Source organism: Amphiprion ocellaris, chromosome 9, assembly GCF_022539595.1.
Source record: "Amphiprion ocellaris isolate individual 3 ecotype Okinawa chromosome 9, ASM2253959v1, whole genome shotgun sequence".
NCBI lineage: Eukaryota > Metazoa > Chordata > Actinopteri > Pomacentridae > Amphiprion > Amphiprion ocellaris.
In genome coordinates this window covers 5,746,583-5,772,094 of record NC_072774.1, presented here as the reverse complement: position 1 = coordinate 5,772,094, position 25,512 = coordinate 5,746,583, and the positions used below count along the sequence as shown (strand labels likewise).

The following is a 25,512-nucleotide window of genomic DNA, read 5'->3' as shown; positions in this document are numbered from 1 at the left end:
TGTGGGCGAGTGAGAGGGAGGGGCGGGAGGGATGCTGAATGTGCCGATCCATAAGCCCCATCGACAGAAAAACTACTGTTCCTCAACCGGAAAGAGCAGTGGAGGAGAAACACTCAAAGTGGACGTCCTCAGAGCGGTTCAAAAACACACACTCAGACACTCGTACAAACACACAGAGCAGGTGGGCAAACAAGTCAATACTGGAATTTGGAAAAAGAAATGACAGAGTATTGAGTGGGAGACAGAGCAAGAGAGCTTATTTGAAAAAAAAGTACATTTTTATTCATTTTTGAAACCAAAGTATTAGCAATATGAGGCAACACATGAGCAGTCAGTCATGAAAGATAACAGGCCTGTAGTTAGAGGCTGCTGCAAACGTTTACCTGAATATCAATTAAAGAGTTAACTAAAATAAAAATAAAAATCTGGGCAGGCAGACTTCTCTTGAATGTATAGTGCCTATAAAAAACATTCACCTCCCTTTGAACTTTCCTCGTTTAGGTGACTCTTCAATGCCAAAGCAAAAAACAGATTTCTACAAAATTATCTCAGTTAATGGACAATACAGAGCAGAAAATAAATGATTGCATAAGTATTTACCCCCTTCACTACCATACTTCTCATCATGATGCTGCCGCCACCATGCTTTACATCATGATGCTGCCACCACTATGTCATGCTTCACCTCATGATGCTGCCACTGCCATGCTTCACCTCATTATCCTGCCCCCACTATGCTTCTCATCATAATGCTGCCACCGCCATGCTTCACGTCATGATGCTGCCACCACCATGTCTCACATCAGGATGCATCTGGTCTGATGCCCAAAAAGCTCAGTTTTGGTCTCATTAGGCGAAAGAACCTTCTTCCAGTTGACATTTGGAAATGCACACATTTCCCCAACATTACCTAGTTTCCACTGGAGAAATTGGGGCAAGCATGAAGTGGCGCAAGCATTTTCAAGAACAAACGTTCTGTTTTTATTGCCATGTAGGAACCAATTGCTTTGACCACAACATTAACTCTGAGTGCACTAAAAAATGACAGAAACCTGTTAGTTGAGGTAACTCCAGTTCTATGGGCATGTAGGAAACAGAACAATGTAGGTTTGTTATGTTAGCCTATATAACAAATTTTACATTGTTGATGGTGATGTTTGAAAGGAGAAAACTGCTACTGGATAAGGGCATCTTTTTTCCCCACATAAACAGCACTTAAAGAGGTTTTAATCATGCAATCAGAAGATGTGCAAAGATTCCAGCTGCCCTAAAACCCCCACACAGTTCCTACAGTCTATTAATATCAAGAAGTGATACACTGATGACACTGTTAACAAGTTACATTGGGACTATTCTTCAGTAGAGAGAGTATCCAAGAGAGAAATTCACTTAATTTCCACATGAAGCGCAGAAAAGTCAGACACAGAAACAAACCGAATATGCATATTTTTGTAATTCAAGTAAACAAACCACATCCTGAGTATATAGTGTAACTAGGGTTTTGACAGCACATTGCAATAATCTCTCTCCCACAGAACACAGAAGAGTGTTTGTTCACAACAGAACGCAGTGTGACTAAATGAGCCTAAGAACTGTGCAGAAGAGGACACCAGTCAGAATACTGACACATTTAACTGAGATTTATTGTGTAATACTACACGTGTGTGCTCATGTTTTTGTTTTGAAGCGCTGTTACTACAGATCCTTCATGGCATGCTAATTAATCATTCAGCTCTTCATCTCAGCGCTCCACGCTGGGAATTCAAACACGAGGCCCGAAGTTTCCACATGTTACGTCTCATCAAAGTCACTTTACAAGAGGTTTGACTCTGGGTTACCATCGCAATTTGAATAAACCCGATTTAATCGAACATCAATCAAAGATCTCCTCACACCAAGACCATTAACACAGAGACACACATATATGGGTAATTATACAGGACTGTACCTAATCTCTGATGTTCCTGTATGTATTGAATGTGGACGTGGTGGATTAAGTATAGGACCATAAATGCCCTGCAGTCATCGCATGTCAGTGTTTACATGCAAGCATGTGCATGTACCGTATATGCAGTTTGCGTTTTCTGGCCTTGGGAAAGTTGCACAAAAAAAAAAAACATCATTTATGAAACCACCAGAGTGGGCAGGTGTAATTCATTTATTTTTTCCACGTGTTTTTTATGTTATTTTAACATTAAAATTATTACCTGTGTACCCTGATAAATAACATTGCAATACTCCAAATGAACTTTTTTTTTCTCTCCTGGCCCTTATTAAGGATTAGATCAATAAAAATAATCAAAAATTGTCGATACTGGCAAAAATTAAGCATTTTATCGTAATAAACTTTTCAGCTTTATTGCCAGCCCAATGAAGTGTTTTTTAACTACATTTTTTATATTAAAAATCATAATTAATCTAGGATTTTGGCTAAACAAATGTATTAAAGTCAGTTAAAAGTGAAATTCATGATTATAAAACTACAATTTGTAGGACAAAGCTCACATGTTGATATGTTTTAGATTGTAAACTGCCGTTATCAAAGTATTGTTGCTGCAGGAAACAATAAACAATAAAATTCTAATTTCAATTCAATTTAAAAGAGAAGTGCATTTTTTGGGAATAACTGAAAAAATGACACATACCCAAACTATGTTTTCTTGTTAGGTAGGTTTTTTTTACATTAGAAAACATAATTTGTTACTGACACAGACTAAAAATTGTGGCCTATATGACTGCTTAAAAGGCACTGAAAAGCAAAATCCATGCAATCATCACTGCAATAATCCATCATTATTGTACTCAGAAAGAACAAATTTCCAGTTGTGAACATAAAATCTCCATTTAAAATAAAAGTCCACGAAAAACAGCATAAATATATGTTTTGTTTCTGTTTCTTTACATTAGAAAATATAATTAATCTCCAGTTATGGTGACAAAAATTGTTAAAAGCCAGTTAAAAGTAGAATCCATGCACTCCTCACTGCAGTAGTCTGTGATCACTGAGTTAGGAAACACCAAATTTCTACTTGGAAACATAAAATCGGTTTTTAAAAAGTCTGCTTTTGGAGAGTAACTGTGAAAATGTTTCAACAGGGAGAGGCATACACGTAAACAACATTTGTCATTTGAGGTGAAGATATCTGTTCCCTGCTATCACAAAGACGCAAATGACTTGACAGCTGCGAGATGCTGCAGTCATACTTTGAAGTATGAATTTGCTCGTTTTAGCGTGGGCTGCAGTGACATCATTTGGAAAAAAATTACTGCTTCTCTCTCTTGGAAACAGGATGCTTTTATCAATTATCAGTGAAAAGAAGCCCACAGAGACCCTTCAACACTCTGGCCCACGTGCACAGACGCATGCACACAAACACACACAAAAGTACTCCCACGACAGAAAGAAAAAAAACACATCCACAACTACCTCAAAACCGTTGCCATTGAGAGGAGAACCTCCACCAATCAGAGGAAAGAGGGCAACAGAGGAGGAAGTTAGTGTCACACTGTATGTGTTCATCATCAGCGCTGACAGAAATAGCTCTGTCAGAGAGTAAACAACACATCTCATTCATAAAAAAGAAAAAAAAAACAGCCAGCAAACGCCTACTCTTTATGCAGTGCAACAAGAGGGGAATCAGGAGATAAAGACAAGAAGAGCGGCAGCACACAGATACTGTACAGACACAAAGAGATGGAAATATAGACACACAAAAAGAAAGTGACAAAAGGGGAGCGTGAGACGTGGGGCCGCTAGCAAGTGACGCTGACATCACTTCCTCGTCACTGCTGGTTCCACTTCTTTGGTTTGGAAAACACCAGAAACCTACGTCACGTGGTGAGACGTCGCTTTCCAACTCTCACTCTTTCTCAGTAAGTCACACACACAGTGACACACACTCACACTTACATGTTAACGAGAACTGATCAGCCACAACAAAAAAAAAACCCCACCAAGAGGTGAAGTGAACAGCATTGATAAACTCTATACAATGCAGTGTTCTGCTAAGAACTCTTGCAAAAAGACACCAAACAACGGCAAAGAAATGTAAAATGACCCATAATGACCCAAAATGAGACTTAAAACTACCTCACACCCATCCCAAAGAGAAACAAAACAACCACAGAGATGCAAAATGACCCAGAAAGAGAAGCAAAATTACTGCAGACATAAAATGAGTGCAAAGAGATGCAAAACCGCCGCAAAGCGATGCAGAATGATCATACAAAATGACCACAAAACACATGCAAATGAACCAGAAAGAGAAGCAAAATGATTGCAAATAGATGCAGGACAACTGCAAGGAGATGCAAAACAACTACAAAGAGGCATAAAATGATTGCAAAGAGACCAAAATGGCCACAAACAGATGCCTAATAACCACGCAGAAATGCAAAACTACCTTAAAACTACCACGAACAGACACAAAACAACCGCAAAGAGATGCATAAAAAGATTGCAAAGAGACACAAAATAGCCACAAAGAGAATCAAAACAATTGCAAAAGATCTACAAAGAGACACAAAGTGACCCAGAAAGTAAAGCAAAACAACCATAAAGACATAAAATGACTGCAGAAACGTATGAAACCACTGTAAAGGGCCACAAAACGACTGCAAAGAGACGCAAAACAACTGCAAAGTTGTCTCAGAATATGAAAACCCTGCATTTTGCACTGCAGATTTAAAGGCAATCATCAAAACACATTAAAAGATTCTCTTGAGAGTTCAGGTGAAGAATTCAAGGAGATATTATCGAGTTGATTGTCAAGATCAAGATCAACCCAACGACAGCACCAACCTGTCCCACTAAGCGACCTCTTCTTTAATTATGCACAACTTTAAAGACAAATTCATGGTTCCTGCAGGACCAGTGTAGACTTTGTACACAGTTTTATTCATATAACTGTAGTTAGACGTCAGTTTGTTGCACTGATGGTCGTATTAGTTCTCATAGTAGTCACAAAAAAAACACTAAGAATGTTTAAACAATCATGCCCAAATATGGTTTAGGTGATTTTTCTTTATCAATTAACCCAATACAAAGTCTACAAAAGACTTAAGCACAAAGCAGGTGGGGTTTTAGAGATCTTGTCACAACTCCCACTAATACAGTTTCATTCAAAATGCATAACTTCTTGTATGTTCACGTCCACATTACTCCTGTGTTTTAAGAACTCCAAGGTGGAAATTTTTGGTATTTGACCCAGTTTTAGTTTTAAAACTCCCAGATTGTGCTTTCAATTGGACATGCAGAAGCAGAGACTTTTAGAAATGATGACAGTGACACCCATGTCCACTTTCTGTTTGGGCCTTATGGCCAATTAAGGGCATGGTTTCCATTTTACTGGTGCACAGTTGGTTCACTTCATACTACAACAGGTATTAGTCCACTTGCTATGCATTCAGCCATAATTAGCTCTTCTTATTGAACACAGAAACAACTCTGGATGTTTCTCAAAGGCTGTAATTTTGCACTTTTTTATAGGATATTGCAGCTGGTCACATATGCAACTGCAGCAAGACACTCCAATGTCTAGCAGCGACTACTTCAATTACAACTCTTTTAATGATGGATTATACAGTACAGGACAGTCTGGTATATGTGCAGTCACTTGCAAAGCAGAGAATCCGTGCATTTTTCAAATTTTGGGCTTACAAACCTAGGTAGATATCGAAATTTATGTCACATATAACTTTGCAAAAATGCAGATATGGTGAGGTGGTTTTAATGCTGCTCAAATATACTTTATATACTATAACTGAGACTAGCCCTTTATAAAACTGTTAAGAGTCACCAGCCCACATGTTGTGCCATTACACCAAACCAGTTTCCACTCAAACGTACACATAACATGCGTAAAGCCACATAAGGAAATTGCTTCATGTTCTTTGGTTATTCGCCTGCACATGTGTGTGTGTGTGTGTGTCAGAAAGAGGAAGTGATGCAAGCTGCAATGGAAGCTCTATTTTTAGAAAAACAACGGAAGTGTCCATCTCACTTCTCTTTCCAGGATTTGCACAAAAATACAGACACACACACCAGAGAAAGCCAGTGAAAGTGCACACTTCCTCGCCGCAGACACCCACACTCGTCTTCCAGCGGTGCGCAGCGGTGGATCTGATGCAACAAGTTTTTTAAAAAATGCACAAGTGCCTAACGTTTTTGCCAGTTTGGAGCCAACAAACTCGCAAAACTGTAGAGGAAAATGCGTGAAAACTTTGACAGGGTCATAATGTGGAGCAACTTTATTTTATCTGCACTTACATGGAACCAAATCAGCATCAAAAAACAACCAATCAACCATGACTGATCCCGTTCTCTGAAAAACTCCCACACGGCTGTCCAGGTGACAATAAAGCTGTGTCATTGCAATACTGATGTCATATGATTGTCACGGCACGGAGAGGCGAGTGGGCGTTTTTCACTTCCATTTACATCACATGGTAACAGGATGAAACCGGCAAAGTGAGACTGGAGTGGGCGGCATTGTCGCCACCTTGATCGCTGGACCACAAACCCTCTGGCTGTGTGAGCAGAGGAGTCGCTGGGCGATGCTATCCTTACGTTACAACCTCAACCCCCACAGGACTGAGAGAGTATCGGCAGAAATTGGCATCATGCAACACGAAACACAGAGTAGGTGTTACACAGTCTGTTCCGTGTTTTCGTTTTTCACTGAAAATTAAGGACCGTTTAGTAAAAAACAATGAAACTACATAATCACCAAACATCAACCGCCATTAGAGGAAAATACCACATCTTATGTCTCTATGTGCAGACGACAGATTCTACATACTGTAGGCTCATTTTCACTGCAGTACACAGCATTTAAAACCAAAACCGCACATTTATTAACGATCATGAGTAGTAAAGTCAGATTATTTTTGCTAGATATACTTTTAACATTCTAAACCTCAAAAGTTTCTGAACATTTTGTTGGCATTTTTTTGTTTCTATCACATCTTTGCTAACTGTGGCTTCATTTTTCACTGCAGTATACAACCCTTAAAATCAAAACTGCGCATTTATTGATGATTATGGGCAGTAAAGTCAGATTATTGTGCTATATGTGCTTTACATTTGACATTCTAAACGTCAACTGTTTCTGGGTGTTTCTTTTTAGTTGTTTGTGTCACATTTTTGTTCACTGTGGGCTCATTTTTCACTGCAACATACAACAGTTAAAAGCAAAACCGCACATTTATTAATGTCCATGAGCAGAAAGTCAAATTATTTTTTTAATTTTAAAATTTATTTTGTATTTGTCACATTTTTGCTCACTCTGGGCTCATTTTTCACTGCAACATGCAGCATTTAAAATCAAAACCGCATATTTATTAATGATTATGAGCAGAAAGTCAGATTATTTTTGCTAGACATACTTTACATTTGACATTCTGAACCTCAACTGTTTCTGGGTGTTTCTTTTTTGTTGCTTGTGCCACATTTTTGTTCACTGTGGGCTCATTTTTCACTGCAACATGCAACATTTAAAACCAAAAACACATATTTATTAATAATCATGAGCTGTAAAGCCAGATTATTTTGCTACATGTACCTTAATTTAACATTCTAAACCTTAAAATTTCACTTTTTTGCTTTATTTAGCATCTGTCACATTTTTGTTCACTGTGGGCTCATTTTTCACTGCCAAAACCGTACATTTATTATGATCACGAGTAGAAAAAGCAGATTTTTTTTTGTTATACATACTTTACATATAACCCTCTGAACCTGAAGGAGTTTTTCGGCATTTTTCTTTTGGTTCTGTCACATTTTTGCTCACTGCAGGCTAATTTTTCACTGCAACATACAGGAATTAAAACCAAATCTGCACACTTATTAATGATCATGAGTTGTAATGGCAGATTATTTTACTATATGTACTTTACTTTTGACATTCTGAACCTCAAGCAGTGTCTGGGTATTTTTGTATTTTCCTTCTGTCACATTTTTACTTACTATGGGCTCATTTTTTTTTTTTTTTTGACTGCATTATAAAGTTCTGCACCTCTATGGAAACAATACAACCCTGACTAGAAGAAGAGAAAACTCAGAAATGTCTTTTTTGCAGTGTGACATACTTATAATGCCATACATCACAAAAAAGAAAACATTAAAGATAAATTTCTTTGTTTTATTTTACAAAAATTATATTAAAAAAAAAACTCTAATCAACGCTTACAACAGGTGTTACCAATACTGGAAAAAATTTGGTGGCGTCACATGCTATGAATACTTTATTACTAACGTTTTCACAGCCTCTACAAATTCAACGTTTTCCCACAATTCTGCACATCAGCACCCTGTGCTGAATGTATCTTCCAAAAACTACATTTATAAAGATTTACTTCCTCGCTACTTTCCAACTAGTCTGAGATAAAACCATTTATTTCAAAGGAAACATTTGGGCTGATAGTGCAGTTTGGCTGCAAGGAAGCATCTATTTCACTGGTCACATCTGAATGCTGTCAGCAAATTAAAACCAGAGGAATCAGGAAACAACAAGGAAACACGGACGTCACGCTGTAACTGCGATACGGGAGTTTCTAGCACTAAAAGTTTGCTGTTTGGCAACTCATGTCAGATGCTGGAGTTCCCCACAAACACACAAATGTATCAACAAACAAGGACTTTTCCAAACCGTTCCATTTCGGAGCTGCATTACTACACGATGACACAGCAATGACGAGGCAAAACAGGGCGGCTGAGAGTTTTCTATGACGGGGCAGCCGTGTTAACGTTAACGTCACGACAGTGTGATTTATGTAGCATCGTGAATTGGATGGAAACTGCCAGAATGGATGTTTGAACAGTGGAAAATCAATCCTACATGGCCACTCCATAAATTATTGTCGCTAAAGTCACAGAACACGAGGAGCTTCATTCAGCGTGTAAAAACAGCTTCAACTTCAGATGTTATCAGCCCATTGAATTATTGCCAAACATTCCCATGTGTACGGATCAGAGATACGGAATGCAATTTTGCACTTACAAAGAGGAATAAAGTCACATTTTGAACTCCAAGGGCATTTGTCACTCTTTTCACATTTTTTCCTCTCTGTGGGCTCATTATTCACTGCAAAATAAAGTCCCACAACTCCATGATTAGAAGTAGACAGGACTGAAAAATGACTTCTGTGCAGTACACCAAAGCTAAAAAGTCATAAATCGTAAAAATAAGGGAGGGAAAAAGTTTAATTTCTTTAATGTCTTTATTAGCAAAAATTTTAAAAAATGGAATTAACATGGACAACATTTTGCCAAGTGCCCACACGTGTTAAATATTCTACCACTTCCATTTTTAATGTGATTGATCTGTTCTATGTAAACACTGCCTGCAGTTTGGCCGAAAAATCCCTGAATTTTTGCCACATGACTGTTGTTTGCAGCTGAGTCACTAATGATTTCATGGTTGAGCAGAGAGATACACAATTTTTAGTTTTTTACAGAATCTGTTAAGGGCAAAAGTTTTATTTTTGGCAAATTTTTATAGAATAAAGTAATTTAAATTAAATATCGTGATTTTAAGCATAGGTTTGGCTAAGTTTCTCGAAAAACCTCACACGATTAGTTGAAGGACTGTGAAAGCTGGAAATCTCACTATTCTTTGTATCTTGCGGTTTCTGGCTCTGGCAATTGGTATCTTTTTGACAGTTTATTGTAAAGATAATGTGCTTTAATTTGGAAGTTCAGAGGTTTAATAGCAGTAGAACCTTGATTTTGGATATAAAAAGAGAAACAAAAGTCCACATTTGGAGGTTAGGAGGGTTACAAAAGGTATAAGTCAGCAGCCATTTTCCACTGTGGCTTCTATTGAGGTGAATTCTAGAGTTATTTTTTCACTTTTACTAACAATTTTTCACTCAGTTTACTTGGATTTTGTGTTGGGTGAAGTTTAGGCACCAAAACTACTGGGTTGCTTTCACAAAAATATCATGAGTTGTGTTAAGATGCAGCCAGTCGCTACTTTTATCACATGATACAAAGCTTCATTTTGTGGGTTTTCAGGGTTATGGCTCAACTAGACATTTACTACGCACTCATTTACAAGAGGTCACTGACATTAATAGGGTTGCTTTGTGTTTATTAGTGATCAGAAGCGATGATAACATCCTACTGAGCTTCCTAGAAAGCGGAGAAAGTTCCTAATGACGCCCATTTCTGAATAAATGGGCATTCATTAATGTGCACTGTCCCTACCAAATGAATATATAAATAAATAAATAAATAAATAAATGACCCATATACGCTGTATATATAAGAATGACGTGCAATGATAAAGGCAATTTAACAGGCTGGTAACATCCGTATCTGGGAGGAATAAAGTGTCTTCTTTGTCTCTGAGGGAAACAAGTGTGAGAAAAGCTACTGGAGTGATATCACATGAGTGTTCTAGCCTGGGCTTGAAAGACGTCTAGAAAGGGTGGAATGAATAATCCTCTAAAGCTGCTTGGGACCAGATTTTTAAAGCTTCACTCGGGACAAAAAGTCAGAATATCTTGGCTGCAACGACTTTGGTCGCGTATTTTAATCTTTAATCTTAACTCACATTATCACTGGAGTATCTCTTTAGTCTTTGTCATCCTTTCTTTGATTTTTAATCACCTCCACGCTCGATTACTGTAACACACTTTACTCCAGTATCAGTAAGAGTCATAGGTCTTAACTCTTAACGAGTTCCAGTAAAAGTCCTCACATGACTCCAATTTGACTTGATTTTAAAATTTCATCCCACAACTAAACAGCAACTTTCATTTGCGATCTTGCTTGGTGTTTTTTGTTTTAAATCCTCTATGACTGTTTGTGAATCTCTCCTCGTGACCAGAGGTGATCCAGTCTTTCTCGTTTCTACCTTTAAGTTCAGGAAATTCCCCTCAAGATGATCTCAGACTGTCAGTCCCTTCTTTTAAATCATTACTGAAATCTGTATTTTATATAAATCCTTCTCCTAATTGTTTTATTGTGATTATTTTAATTTGTTTGTGTGTCTTTCACTTAGTTGCTTATATATTTTACTAAGCTGCTCCACTTGTTTCTTTATATATTCTTTGCCTTGGGATTATTTTATTGTATTTTTTTTTAATATATTTTGGGTTTTATAGCTTATATTTTAACATCCAATCTGTGTAGCACGTTGAAATTTTCTTTTGGAATGTGAGATATAAAGTTATTCTTCTTCTTTTTATTAATCCTCTTAAACCAAAAACACACCAGGGGGTTTGAAACCCATACAATTTATTTAACCCTTTAATGCACAACATGGGTCAAAAGTGACCCAATCCAATGGAAAATGGGTATCTCCTGACCCACATCGCCCTTCAGAGGGTTAAATAACTGCCATATTACAGTGTTTATCAGATCCAGAAATTGTAAAATTCAAAGATTAATCAAATTTTCAACTTTATGACAGTCCTTGAACTACTAACAAGCCATTCTGTTGGAAAACTTACCCAAATCTAAGCTTTAAATCATGATATATTTTTATCAAAACCACTTCATCCTACATATGTCATTTAAATATTGGCCAAAAATAGACTGTTTTCAATAACCAGATACTGTAAAAATAAAAATAAAAAATTCTGTTTTTTTGGTGCTACTAGGAAGCTGTTAGTAACTCAGCAGAGAAAAACATCATTGGACAAGAATGCAGGAACCTTTCGGCTGAACTGCAGGAAGTGTTTACACAGAGCAGAGAAAAGGCGAGTATGGAAACAAATTAATAATGTAAATGGTAAAATATCTATAGTGTGTAGAGCCACCATTACTTTTTCCAGAGCTGGTAACACCTGTGAGCACTTGGAAAATGTTGTGCACATAGATATCAGATTTTTTTTTTTTTTTAAAGATTTTTTGCAACAAATAATCAAAGAAAGTCAACTTTCACTTTTGTTTTTTGTGATTTATGGCATTATAACTAAGTCACACTACACAAAAGACATGATGAAGCCTCTCTACTGTTTCCATAGAGGTGCAGGATTTAATAGTGCAATAAAAAAAATGAGCCCAAAGTGAGAAAAAATGCAACAAAAGTGGAGAAAAAAACACCCAGAAGCTGCTTGGGGTTCAGAGGGTTAATGGACTCAAACATAAATAACAGCAGAATGTAGAAACTTAGCTGCCGGAAGAGGCATACAGGAGCTAAAACAGACGTTGTCAGAAGATGTTTTTGATACAGGACTGCATTTTTTCAGCAGTCAAACCTTCCACTAACACGCACACACTTAGAACAAGTGCAAAGGGCTGATCCTCTTCTCTCGGCCCCCCTGAGGTGCACCTCTGGGGGGGTTAATGGACGCACTCACTCACCCTGATACTTTCCTCCTTCCTTTAAGCTCATCTTCCACTGGCCCTGTCTTCCCACTCCCCTCTTTTTCCCACTCCACTAGTATTTTCCACCCCAGTGGAAACAGGGAGGCAGGGGTGGGTGGGCGGCGGGGCGACTCGCCAGCGTCTCCACTAGTGTACACAAGGAAAATGGGTCAGATACCAGAGTGGGTGGGCCGAAGTGGGGCTTCCATCTCCACCGCTGAGTGGTTTTTTTTGTTTGTGTTTAGAGGTGAGCCGGTGTTTACGTCCCCCCCTCCCCCCAGAGTGACATCACCTTCAGGTACATGCTGCCACCACTCTCAAAAAACACATTCTTGATGACAAAACTCCCTTTCTGGATTCACATCAATGAGTAAAATCATCCAAGATGGCAGCTTTCCGTGTTAAAAACAATGTGAGTGGTTTAAAAGTATCTCAGGGCCTCTCATCTATCTCTTGCATCAGAGTAAACAACGCACTCGTTTTACCTCATAAACAAGTAACTCTATTTGGACACTCATTTTTAAATCTGTCGTATACGTCGTCGTGCATGTGGGCGTCTTTGTTGTGAGTGTGCACGAGCGTATGTGTGAATGCTGTTGATGCGTAGGAGACAGTTACGTGTTTTGGCTTATAACATAGCTGTCGATGGCTTGAGTTGTCATGACGATTTTTAGTAGGACTTCACCATGGTGACCATGACTGGACACACACACACTGAAGTGCACACACATTTTTAATCTACTGCCGTGGAATATTTCTTAAATAAGCCAATGACACACTTTTGTCTGTTTTTCTTTTTCAGTTTTTTACACAAATGCAGTTCTGCCTGACCCATTTTTTTAGAGGAGAAAAAAGATTTTTTAGTCAAAAAAAGAAAAGCTCCTGCAGGCACTCTAACTAGCAGTGATTAGCTTTAAACTGCTTCAACTTATCATGTTGATAAAAATTCAAGGTCTTAGCTTGTCAACTGGGTTTCAGTAGCAAATCCTGGACTAAAATCTAATCCATCCCATTGTATTACCATTGGTCTCGTCTATGTGTCAGTATATCTAGTACCTGAGAGGATCACACAGTGCATCATAATTATTACACAAGAGGAATGTGTGATTTCCAGGTTCACAGAGAGTGAAACTGTGAGAAACTGTGAAGTGCTCAAGATTGAGAAAATTAAGTTCTGAGGAATCCTCTTAGATGAGATGTGAAATGTCAATAAGAACCAAAAAAGGAGAAGTCCAGTTGCTTTCTACTGAAATTGAGTATTTTGATCTGATGATGACACTCATTGAGTCCCAAGTTAGGTGGATCACCCAAGTTGTGATAAAAATACCAACTTAAAGTAGTGGCATTAGAAGAAAAGTCAGAGCATCATCAAATTTAAAAGAATATTTTAACTAGGAATTGTGAATGTCTGTACCAAAATTTTGGATAAATCTATCTCCTAAACGTTCAGAAATTTTACGGGATAAGTGAAAACCTGCTGGTGTAGTGCAGAAAAAGGGTAAAAGTTTATCTGCACCCATCTCCACAGTACTGGAGAATGGTCTGACTACACCTAATCATCATTCTGCTATAAGCGGATGAAAAAAATCTCAGGTTTATTTGTATTTTATTGAACAAATCATATTTGTCTTGGGCAAGACTAGGCCCAGGATGCAGTGATGGTGACCCTGCAAAGTAGTATTGGGGGAATTGTTTTAGTGGACCATTTGAACACAGTAATTCACCAAAAAGTAGAAGGTCTGCCTCAAACCATGATCTAAATCTTCATTAAAATTAGTCATTTTCAGCACACAGGTTGCTGCTCGGAGGTTGTAGTAGTTTCACACAGTGAAGTTGGGAAAGTTGTATAAAATGTGTAGCAGAGAAGGCCTCCGGTTAGTCAGATTAATAAAGACATGTCACTAAAACACAAAAATGAATGACACCAACCCTGATCCTACAAAATCGGAAATCCACATCATTTGATTACAATTCACTTATTATTTTTTAAGTGCTCAAAGATCAAATCATCATTAAAGCTTGTGTCATGTAAAATAGCCAATAAAACCAAGTGGCCTGAGTTTTTAAATCGATCTATAAGGTGTGTTGACTGATATACAGAATCTTCTCACGTATTAAGCAATGAGCAGGAAAACATTCAACCTGCAAAGCTACCGGTAGCTGCTGGTTGGACCTTTGATAGTATTAAATTATTGTTTTTTTTGTCTGTACATTTACTAGTAAAGATGAAAAGGCAGAACAAGACCCTTTAATTTTTTTTGGAGCACCTGAAAAGGTACTAACCGTATAAATAAGTAACTTTAAACATATTGAAAGCCCTTATTTCTGAATCAGTCACCACTTTTAATGCTACAGTTCATCAGTGTTGGTGTCTAAAATCAGGTTGCAACTCATTTATTTACACAAACGGATGAATTAAGCTGGTATATTTTTAAGTGATGCCACCATAGTGAAACAATACGGACAAAATCCTCGAGATGGGAGTATTAAACTGTTCTATTTGTAAGAAAACAAGCTGCAACATGACGACTAGATGAACTATTCATGCAGTCAGTCTGAACCTGTGGTACTGGCACTATAAGGACAGTGGTGATATAAAGTTGGAAACAAGCCACAATTTCAGTGTGCACATGTCCCAGAGGTGCAAAACAAATCCAGTAGAGATGTTTCAGTTTCTACCAGTGTGGTAAACTGGCTGACTGTTCACACAGCTTCTATCCACGAGCCTGAAGCTCAAACTGCTTGTCTTGGCTGCAGCCCCGTACTGCACGCATTGCCACAAAGCAACAGCTGCAAAACGAACTGTGACAGCGATCCGACATCAGTCTGTCACATCGAGTCAAACCCCGAAGTCCAGTTAAAACAAAGGAGCTCTGGTTTACATAAGTCTGAAGCAAGCGCAGCTTTTCCACTCTTGGTTTGCCTCCGTTTTTGTGTTGGTGCCACTGTTTAACATTTCCTCTCCTCCACCCAACCATCAGAGCTCCCACACCCCATCCATCCCTCCACTGTCCCCACTGCGTGGAGTGGGGCAGTGGAGCATTTCCACAGCCGTGGCCAGCAGAGCTTCCAAGGCGTCACAGACACACAACTGCACAAGGTTTCCAGAAACACACAAAAAAACATAAAGCGCCAAGAATTATGTAAGTCCCAGGCATACCTTATATAAAGACCAGATATGTTCATGGAGAAATAGAATATCTCGGCAGTGGAAAAGGCATCTTTGACAGACATGTGGCTGTATACACACACACACACACACAGAAACATACACACACACACACACACACACACACAACTACACAAATAAACAGACACAATAATGGCTGCAGGTCATGGTCATTGTTGAGGTAATGGTGCTGCTTACGCCACTGTGGTTACCTCATGTAGTCTGTTTCTATTCCTGTCTGCTTTGAGTACGATGATTCTTCCTGTGTTTCCTCAGTGTGTGTGTGTGTGTGTGTGTGTGTGTGTGTGTGTGTGTGTGTGTGTGTGTGTGTGTGTGTGTGTGTGTGTGTGTGTGTGTGTGTTTGCATATGAGTGTGTGTGAGCTCCTACCTACGTGTCTTTTCTATCCATTAATACTGATAAGTGTCCAATTACAGCAGCCGTCTTTCAGGAGCAGATCAAACATAATAGCACAGAGTGACAGATACAGACCTCTGCTTTGCATACTGATGCTAGATGTTGAACTCTGGTATTTGTATGGGAGTGCCACTAACTGCAGGCTATCGGACATTATTTATATTAGGAAGAAAAAGTAAGACGTGCAACCAAAACATGTCGAAACATATACAGCACTTTGCAATAAAGTTGATGCTAAAAGCAATGTGAGGATGCTTAAATAATTATCCATTCTCTCACATACACTTGGGTACAGTTTCTAAAGAACTTGCCACAGTTCTTCTGTTGATGAAGGCATTTTCATTACAAAATGCACCATGTCCACTACATTTATGCCTACTTTACGCTCTACTCTGAAGTTTTAGGTCTCACCAAAACAGACTTTTGGAAACACCGCTGACCCAGTTTTAGTTGTAAAACTCCAGGGTTGCCTTTGAAGGTCAATTCATGGTTTCTACACGAGCAATGAAAACTTTAAAAGCAGACAGTGGGCTCAGGTCTGGTTTTGTTCATACTACAATAGATGCAGATTGGCTAGCTACACAAAGAATAACACTGTGAGACCGTTGCCCCATGACAGTGATTATTCCTCAGGTGCATGGATTTAGCGCAGGATATCTGGAGATTTTAGAACGTCCCACTGTGTATGTATCATGTACAAATTAAAGCTCCTCCAAAGTCCTGCAGCAGCTACTTCAGTTACAAGTGTTTTAATGATGAATTATAAAGGTGTGGATGGCGACAACCTCCTTGTACAGTTTATTTGTTTCCTCTAGCCTTTGCTTTTTTTGGCATATGTGAAGTCAGTGTGCTTGCAGGGCATGCAGTCACTCGCTGACTTGGCCGGATGATGAAATTTAGATTACGCAGACCTTGTTGACTCGTGGACATTAAGAGCATGAATTGGTCTTTGGTAGAACGCCTTCTGATTTGGCCTTTTTATTGCTAGATTCATTTCCTAATCAATCACGCTGAGATACTGTGACCCTTTTCTAGAAGACCTCAGTGTCTTTGCTGTTGCGCAGTTGAGGACATACGAAGATTAATCACAAAGTTCCAACACTCAAAAGTTCTAATCATGATTATGTGTGCGCTATCAGCATTACGGCCTGTGCTAGTAATTGCGCATTTGTGAATTCTCAATGGACCTCTAACTGAATAGTAGAAGAGACACAATCTTCAAAAACCTGACAAGTTGCATCAGGTCAAGAGCACCAGGAGAGTGCTTGTCATTTTCTTCAACATTGACAGGGTAATGTGAATTCCTCCCCTAGGGGGGTTGGACTGTCAAGGTGGAGGACGACTGTTATGTCCTGACAATGTTGAACTGTAGAGCAAAGGCATGTTGTGTGTGCAGGGTCACAGTGACGGTTGTTCTGGACACAACAACACAAGATTTGGCTCCCTGTGGCTTCCTAATCTTCACCAAAATGAAATTCAAATTGAAAGGTTGCCATTTTGACGAAGTGTAGAAGATATTGCACTAATTGCATGTGTTGTTTTATATGTTTATGTAACTGGGCTGTTGCAGGAGCTCTGGGAGCAGAGTAACACTGCACAAAGACTATTATGACAGGGATCACGGTCAAACTTAAATCTAGTGTGGAATTTGATTTTTTTTAGGCAACATCTTGTGATTTTTTGATCAACCCTCAAATTTAGTCTCACTTTTTACCATTGTTGTTCTTTGTCTGCAGAATTTTAAGCAACCAAATCCCTGCTTAATGGTTACACCAGTATGACAAATATCCACAAATATGTGATGTACATTTTCAGATACGCAAGTATGCAATGCGATTATTTTATTATGTCTTCTACATGGTATTTTTAAAAAAAAAAAAATCTTTATATAATGTTATCTGCAATTTCTGCACCGTGTTTTTTTTTCTTATTTATTCTTGCACTGCCTTTATACTTTTATACTTTTTCTTTGGAGCTGCTGTAACAGTGAACTTTTCCCATTGTGGGATCAATAAAGTTTATCCTTATCCTTATTTCTGAGACAGATGAAAAACATTTGTCTACCCATCTAGATTGTTTTGTATTAAAACGGTATTAAGAATGTCTTCCTTTGTTATTATGTAAAATTGCAGGAACATTTAATAGAAGAATGAACAAAATGACGCTCTACTTTTGCTGATATATCACATTACAGGAAAACACGTTCTGTCTTCTGAGGCCTGGATAACATTTGGAAAACATTTTTTGAATGTTGTTTTGAGAACTTTCTTCTTTTGTTATTATATAACATAATCTGACATCCTCTAAATGCCCTCGGAATGGCAAGTGTTCCGTCTTCATTTTTAACGTAATAGGAACCTTATTTGAAATGACAGACAATGAGACCATGTTTTCTGAACATTAGATTAAAATATTTTCTTTAAAACATGATTAAAACTTGTAGTTAATGTTAGCCAGTGTTGGGGGAACATTTCCTGTTTGCTGGGTAGACGGAGATCATTACAAAACAAAATTGTATTAGTGTGAATTTAGCTTCACACTGTCTTCTTCTGTCTCTTCACATAACTCCAGACTGAAGCCTGTTACACAACAGCGATACATGAGTCCAGCTTCCATAAAGATCACAAACAGAGACTGTGTTGTGTTTTTTCACAAATTAGCATCACTCGTAGACAAATTTGCTTTCCTACAAAGTGGTACAAAGTGTTCTCATGCATGAATCGCAAACATTTAAGTGATTTTGACTGATTCACATGAAACTATGTCCGGTTTGAGATCAGAACTATGCTTCCTTGTTCCTCTTTTCGCTGAAGATAGTCATTTTTTAACCCTGACTGATTATTCGAGTTCGTTGCCATGCTGCAGAGTGAATCTGGCACCGATGCCTCCCCGGTGTCGTTGCATGCTGGATAAGAATCCAAACATCTAAGCCCAGCTCCCCCTCCTCTGCTCGCTCTGCTGTGGAAAGCAACCGGAGCACTATTATGTAGTCGTGTTTCCACAGTGGAAGCCTGTTCCTGGATAGAAGCTGCAGTGGAAGTTCCCCCTCATGGAGCGAAGGAACACAAGGAAGGAAAGACAGAGCAAAGGAAGGACTGAGTGGCAAGTTTAAAGAAAGGGCAAGTGGGAGGAAGGACATTTTACTGAGCGACGAGACAGCAAGAGAAGAACAAAGCAAAGTGGAGAACAGAGACCCTGACGGAGGAGGATGGGAAACTGACACTGGGTTAACTGGGTAAGTCTGAGGTCATGACCTGCCGTTGACCTGAGTCTGGTCTGGCAACTGTCTGAGAGATTATGAGAGAGCGGCCTCTGTTTTAGCAGCACATGGAAATACTAGTGGAGCTGTGGAGCAAACAGCTGGATTAGCTGGTTCCTGATTTGTTTGGATATCGTGCTTTTGAGGCGCATGCATGACAAAAACATTACTATCTTTAAATAAGACATGAATTCTTTAAAAATTCAACTTCAGACAAGCTAAATCCTGTTAAAGTCCAATACTGGTTGCTCATTTAACCCTTAAAAACTCATTTCTGTGTACCAAAGCTACATATTTAGAAGGTTCTTCCATGAAAATAATGTCTTAAAATAGCTTTAAAATAAGAGGATCTATCAAGTCTGTGCCTTTCTTTTTCTTTTGTTGCAGATCGAGCACACCAGCTCAAAGATGACTCTACACTGTAAAACTACTCGTGTAATTCAGCCATGAATATTTGATTAATGACAAGATTAACGATACAGAAAGTGCCACACTTTTGTTTGTTGCATATTAAACCGCGAAAGTTTGTCTTTGAGACAGTCATCACTAAACTACAGTTTCAAGGCGTTGGTGGCTATTTTTGATCAAAAACACAAATAAACATATTAAAAAATACCAAATCGACATGTTAGCAAGACAAAACAAACTTGTTTTTCATCAGAGGGTTCTATAAAATACACTGTTATGCTCAAAACAACAAAAAAAAATGCACAGTTAAGTGAAATTTGCAAATTTTAAGCAGAGTTTTTGGCAAGATTTGACAAGATTATTAAGAAATGAGACTTAATCAGATTAAATTAGAATATTGTGATTATCTTAAGTTTCCTTTTTTGCAGTGTGGGCGTGTTTATCCAATCACATGTTTTTCTGCAAGGTAGAACTCCATTTCTGATGCTGGAAACATTTTTGGGGAGAAAGATTCAAACACATTTTGACAATCTACTTTGCATGAAGTTCACTAACCCCTTAAGACTAGTGGTAAGCCTTGATTATACTTGCTTGCAGAAGTCCACATGGACAGCTGCAGACACCATGGACAGGTATTTATTATACAACTTTTGTAGTACGTTGGCGTCTGTTCACAATTCTCCTAAATACACAAATTTTGGGCTCGTGGACTCAGCGAAATGGCATCAAGTAGACTCTCACGTACTCCTAGACATGCAAGTATGAGATTGGCCTTATAGGTTCTGCATCTACAAGTATGCAACAGTTTGCATCATGTAACTTTTCTCCAAGAAGTGTACCATCAACCTTGGACTAACTATGACAACAAGCACATGAAGGTTCACATTACGTAAATCTAGTCAGTTTGTTGGGTAGTGGTGTGCATGCGTGAAATATGTAGATATGACCTACTTATGCAACAGAGTCTTCCAAACAACCTAGGAAAGCAGTATAACCGCAACAACGTGCATCCACAAAGAAGGATCCTCAAAGCCCAAGCCTGACTGCAATATTAAGTGAAACATGGGTGTGTCATATAGGGAGTATGTTAATTTTGTCGTTTCTTACTTTAGAATAGCGTTCTTTTTTAACCAACAACCAAGTAAGGAAAAGACGTTTTTTACCTTGCTGGCGTGTTTCAACCACGTCTGCAGTCTTCCTCAGAGCGTCATCTGACGTGTTGATGACGTGTCTTTTATCAGGTGACCAGTTTGACAGATCTGTCAGACCAGCCACACCCCCCGCTGTCAAATGGTCTCTGGAGGATAGAATCCCGGGTGTGCGAGAAGGTGTATGTCCCCTCATCCCAGTTCATGGAACTGCTCATCCACTTCCTGATCTCCATGGCCTCCTTAATGCACCGTTTGTATTTGGTAGCCTCCGATGTTAAAATCCTCCCCTTGTCCCAGTCCATAATGTGGTTATTTCTTTTGCAGTGGTCACACACCGGCGCTGACGGCATCCAGCGGAGAGCGGTGGCGGCGGCCAGGGATGACGCCGGGTCCTCTTCAAGGAGCGGGGGCCGGGTGGACCGGATCAGTTGGGGGTCCACATCCCCTATCTGGGGGATGGTCCTCTATCCGGAGGTGCCTTGGTGGAGTCCACGTCTTCTCTCTGGAGGACGGCTTGCTAGGAGGGGGTCCAGGTCCTCACTCCGGAGGAAAGCTGGAGGGAAAGGTCTGCTGCTCCAACAGGTCAGTGTCACACTGTTGTTGCAGAGCTGATGCAACAGGCAGGATGATCCAACAACGTCTGCAGTGCGAAGTCGGGCTTTATAGCCGAGGTGGATGGTGTGATATGAGCTGCAGGTGTGTGGCTCCCGCAGCTGTGCTCAATCCACGCTGACCAGCAGCTGCAGAGAGCCGCACAGACCGGAGACACACCTGCAGAGGAGCGGATGGCCAGAAGGGGGCGGGGCTAGGCAGAGGCCATGACAGTTTCTTTTTCACATTGTGTCTGATGTTCTTTTTTTTCTTGTGTTAATACAACCGGACAACAAATGTAACATCATATATGAAATTTCGTTCAAATCATGCGAGAAAACATACATTGGAAAAACAGGAAGATCATACAACACAAGAAAAAAGGAAAAAACGGTGGATTAAGGAGGCCATAGAGATCAGGAAGTGGGAGCAATTCAATGAACCAGGACAAGGGGCCTACACCCTCTCACACAACAGGGATTCCATCCTCTACAGACCATCGAAGAGCCGGGGGTGTGACACCTGATAAAAACGACATGTCATCACACATCAGATGACACTCTGAGGAAGAGATGCGGTTGAAACATGTAAGCAAGATAAAAACCATCTTTTTCTTACTTAGTTGTCGGTTAAAAAGTAACACTATTCTATGGGAGTGTCATACAGAACAAAGCTGCAGTTCACCAGGAAAATGCAGCACTGATGGTTCTGATAAAAAAAGGGGGAAAATAGTTTTTAGATAAAGTAAAAGAAGCTTATGTGCAGAACCAAAAAATTTATTGGCTCTTTGAATGCATTTACTTATAAGCAAATACATGCATTCCTGTTGTTAATTAGGCCTCAACGGTGCAAAACCTTCCGCAGCATTGTCGAGAGTCCTCATACACAAACGCACTTTTGATTAAGAAATAATCAATGACGATCGATGCTAAAAATACAGTGTGACACAGAGTGCATGATTTTTCAAAAATGGGTGGAATGATATTATCCACCAAATGTCACGGTCACTTTACAGCAATCAGCACTTTAAACGTTGTTCTGTCGTATTCTGGGGCGATCTGTTCTGTCGCGAAATGGAAACTCTGTCATTCTCTGAATAAATGTTCCTTTACACATGCAGCATGCAATACAATGTGTGCCAGCTGAGAGGAGTACTGTGAGTTTCGAGCCAAACACACTCTATTTTGTTTATTCTCTGTGGTGAAGTTATAATCTGAAACAACATGTCTGCAAAATTATCTGCTTTTCTAATGAGCCGTACAGAAACTCACTGACTGCTGAGGGTTTCAGGGCAGCACAGCAGCCCGGCAGGCTGAGACTCGAAGTTATTTATCTCACAAGCACACAACTTTCCAAACATTACACAACATTACTGACCAAACATTTAGACAGCAGAGCCCTCTCTCTAACCGAGTTAGTTAGGTGAATCACATCCGGTGAGTAAGCAGATTATTCAACAGAGAGCGAAGGGAGGAGTGCTGTGTCCATCGTCCCAGTGACAGAGCTGGAGCTGCTCTAATTTTCACTCCTACTATCACCGCAGGATCAATAGCACACAATCATAATCACAGATATTTCACAGGTACACACTGGTGACATGCAGGGTACAGCTCACTGTGGCATTACTAATAACTGCCTTCAAAGGAACAGTTCGGGGTAATTCAGGTACACAGAGCAGAAAACACTTTGAAACTTTTCCACAGATGGTCAAACTAAACTATGTGTTTCATTCAGCATATATTTAACCTTTGTTACCACATTTTTACTCACTGTTGGCTCATTTTGTCGTCAATATGAAGTCCTGTACCTCTATGGAACCAGCACGACCATGACTGGAAGAAGAGAATTTCAAAAAATGTCACTTCTGTGCAGTATGACACAGTTACAATGATGTAAATCATAGTTAAATACATACATTTGAATTATATTAATATAATATTTATATATTTTTATGTATAATATACATATTTGATCTGTTTTTATGTATGTATATATGTAAATTATAGAATATTTATAACTATATTATACATATACATATTGTATATAATATGTATCTATACATATATAATAAAAATTTTTACAAAAAAAATACAAAAAAAAACCATAGAATCAACATGTCCAGCATTTTCTGATTTGTCTACAGGAGGTACCAATAATGGTAAAATGCATACACACACACATTAGATATTGTAGTATTTACTGTAAACTCTGCATTTTTGCTTTGGCAAGGAATGCAGCAGTGTTATATGATGATTGGTGTACATTTGTCTGTCTGTCTGTTATCCTATCTGTGTGCAACATTACTCAAAAACGGACATTCTATAGTGCCGTGATTTCTGATCATCACTTAATCGTCAACTAATAAACAAATGCTGCATTTGTGACAATGCCTTATGGGGGAATGAATAGCATTGGTGGAGTACTGTGCACTCTGAGTGCTTTTCTTGTTTATACTAGTTTGCATTTCACCTCTTAAAAAACATTTCACGATGCTGAATGTATCTTGCAGCAACTTGCTCCTCTGTATATAGTTTTTGAGTCATGCGGCATTATGTAATTGATCAAAAATGTTTGATTTTCCTCTAAATCGCTCTGATTTGTTTCCATACTTATCTCCTCTCTACTCGGTGTGAACACTGCCTGCAGTTCAGTCGAAAACTCTCTTTAGTTTTTCCACTGAATCTGGTGCAAACTGTTAAATTTTTGGCCATTTTTATAACGAGACATTATGTGATTTTGATGAAATATGATTTTATGGGCAAATTTGGTGAGATTTCCTGACAAAATGGCACATTGCAGATGACTACTTCAAGGACCACTGGATAAAGTAGAAAATTTGACAATTCTTTTAAAGCTTACAGATATTAGCTTTGATAAATGGTGTCATTTTTGTGATTTGTTAAAATAATATATGCTTGAGGGTTAAACGAAGGTGCTTTAGTTTCACAACTGTGTGCCCCGGATGCTAATAAACTTTTGAAAACAGCTCCGTAATTTATTTCTGAAGCTTTCTGAACTTTGAAAGAACAACCTCAATGTTGCAATCAGGTCTCATCACTGCACTGTATTAGAGGAAATGGAAAATTTAGTGTTTTGAAAGCATAGCAACTCAAACTTTATCAAAGTACAACATCAAACCAGTGTGTCTGTTATTTATTCGTCCTATATTTTCTTAATATTTCCAGCAATTCCCAAAAAAGTGAGCATAAAAATGAAGAATGTACAGACCACTACTCATGCTATAGGAATAATTGGTCATTTTCCTTGTTGAAAATCAGATTTTAACACACAGCAGAAGATAAATCTGCTAAATGCTCATAAGTAAGGTTCAACAGATGCAGCCTGTTATCTCGGTTGTCTCAGACTTGGCGGCACGGCGAGCCACAGAAACCTTCAGTCCAGCTTGAGCTCCATTATGTGGTCATCTGAGCGTGTCTGTGGGAGGGCACAGGGAGTGTAAGTGGAAACTCAGAGCCTTCAAATGATGCAAAGCGATGTTACTTTAATATACTGTCGGTGCGTTGTCTCTGCGCAGGCACGTGGGCGTACTTACAATAAAACAGATTTGAGATTTTCTGTATTCCTGAAAATTATGCACCACGCAGGAACTCCCTTCTGAACACCTTACATCAGCATCAAATTATGTCAACATTTTTGGGCACTACACTCCCACACAACAAGTCAGTGCTTCCAGTCATGGGGAGCGGCGTGCGTAAATACTTGCTCTTCAGGTATGCAGCTGGCCGAACATCAAGAGGAAAGTCCTGATGCTCTTCTTTCACTGGAGGAAAACTTTTCTTATGCAAATTTCTGGGAGTGTCTCTTGCGCTGTGCACCGAGGGCTTCTGGGAACATCACAATGGCACCCGCGGGTGCGTAGGGATTATTGCTAGTCGGTGCCCACGCAGGGGCAGCAGCCATGAGGCATATGTTAGATTCCTGCACTCAGGTAATTGTCAGACTCCGGGTATCAATCGTGAGAAGGAGATGAAATTTAAATGTCAGAGTTCAGGAGCAGTGAATCACTTAACCTGAACTTTTTGAGGGAAAAGGTCAACGCTGTGACAAAGCCGACTTGTATAACAAAAACGAATCCTCTCATTCAACACGTAGGGAGATTGGATTCACAGACACGAAGACCGAGTGTCTGCAAAACAAACAGCCGAGAGTGAAGGGAGACGACGAGCACAAAGGAAAAGATA

The 25,512-nt window shown here is 39.1% G+C and overlaps 1 protein-coding gene across 3 annotated transcripts in view; it reads right to left on the bottom strand.

The window, feature by feature from the left end:
- alg2 (ALG2 alpha-1,3/1,6-mannosyltransferase) overlaps positions 1-25,512 on the bottom strand; it is a 110,349-nt gene that overhangs the window by 75,551 nt on the left and 9,286 nt on the right. For 2 of the 3 annotated variants that reach the window (XM_023284213.3, XM_055013754.1), the window contains exon 1: positions 23,081-23,142. The exons of the other annotated variant lie outside the window; for it this stretch is intronic. The gene's annotated coding sequence lies outside the window, so the exon portion shown is untranslated. Of the gene's footprint in view, positions 1-23,080; positions 23,143-25,512 lie in introns of those variants that run through there. 3 annotated transcript variants of the gene reach the window in all.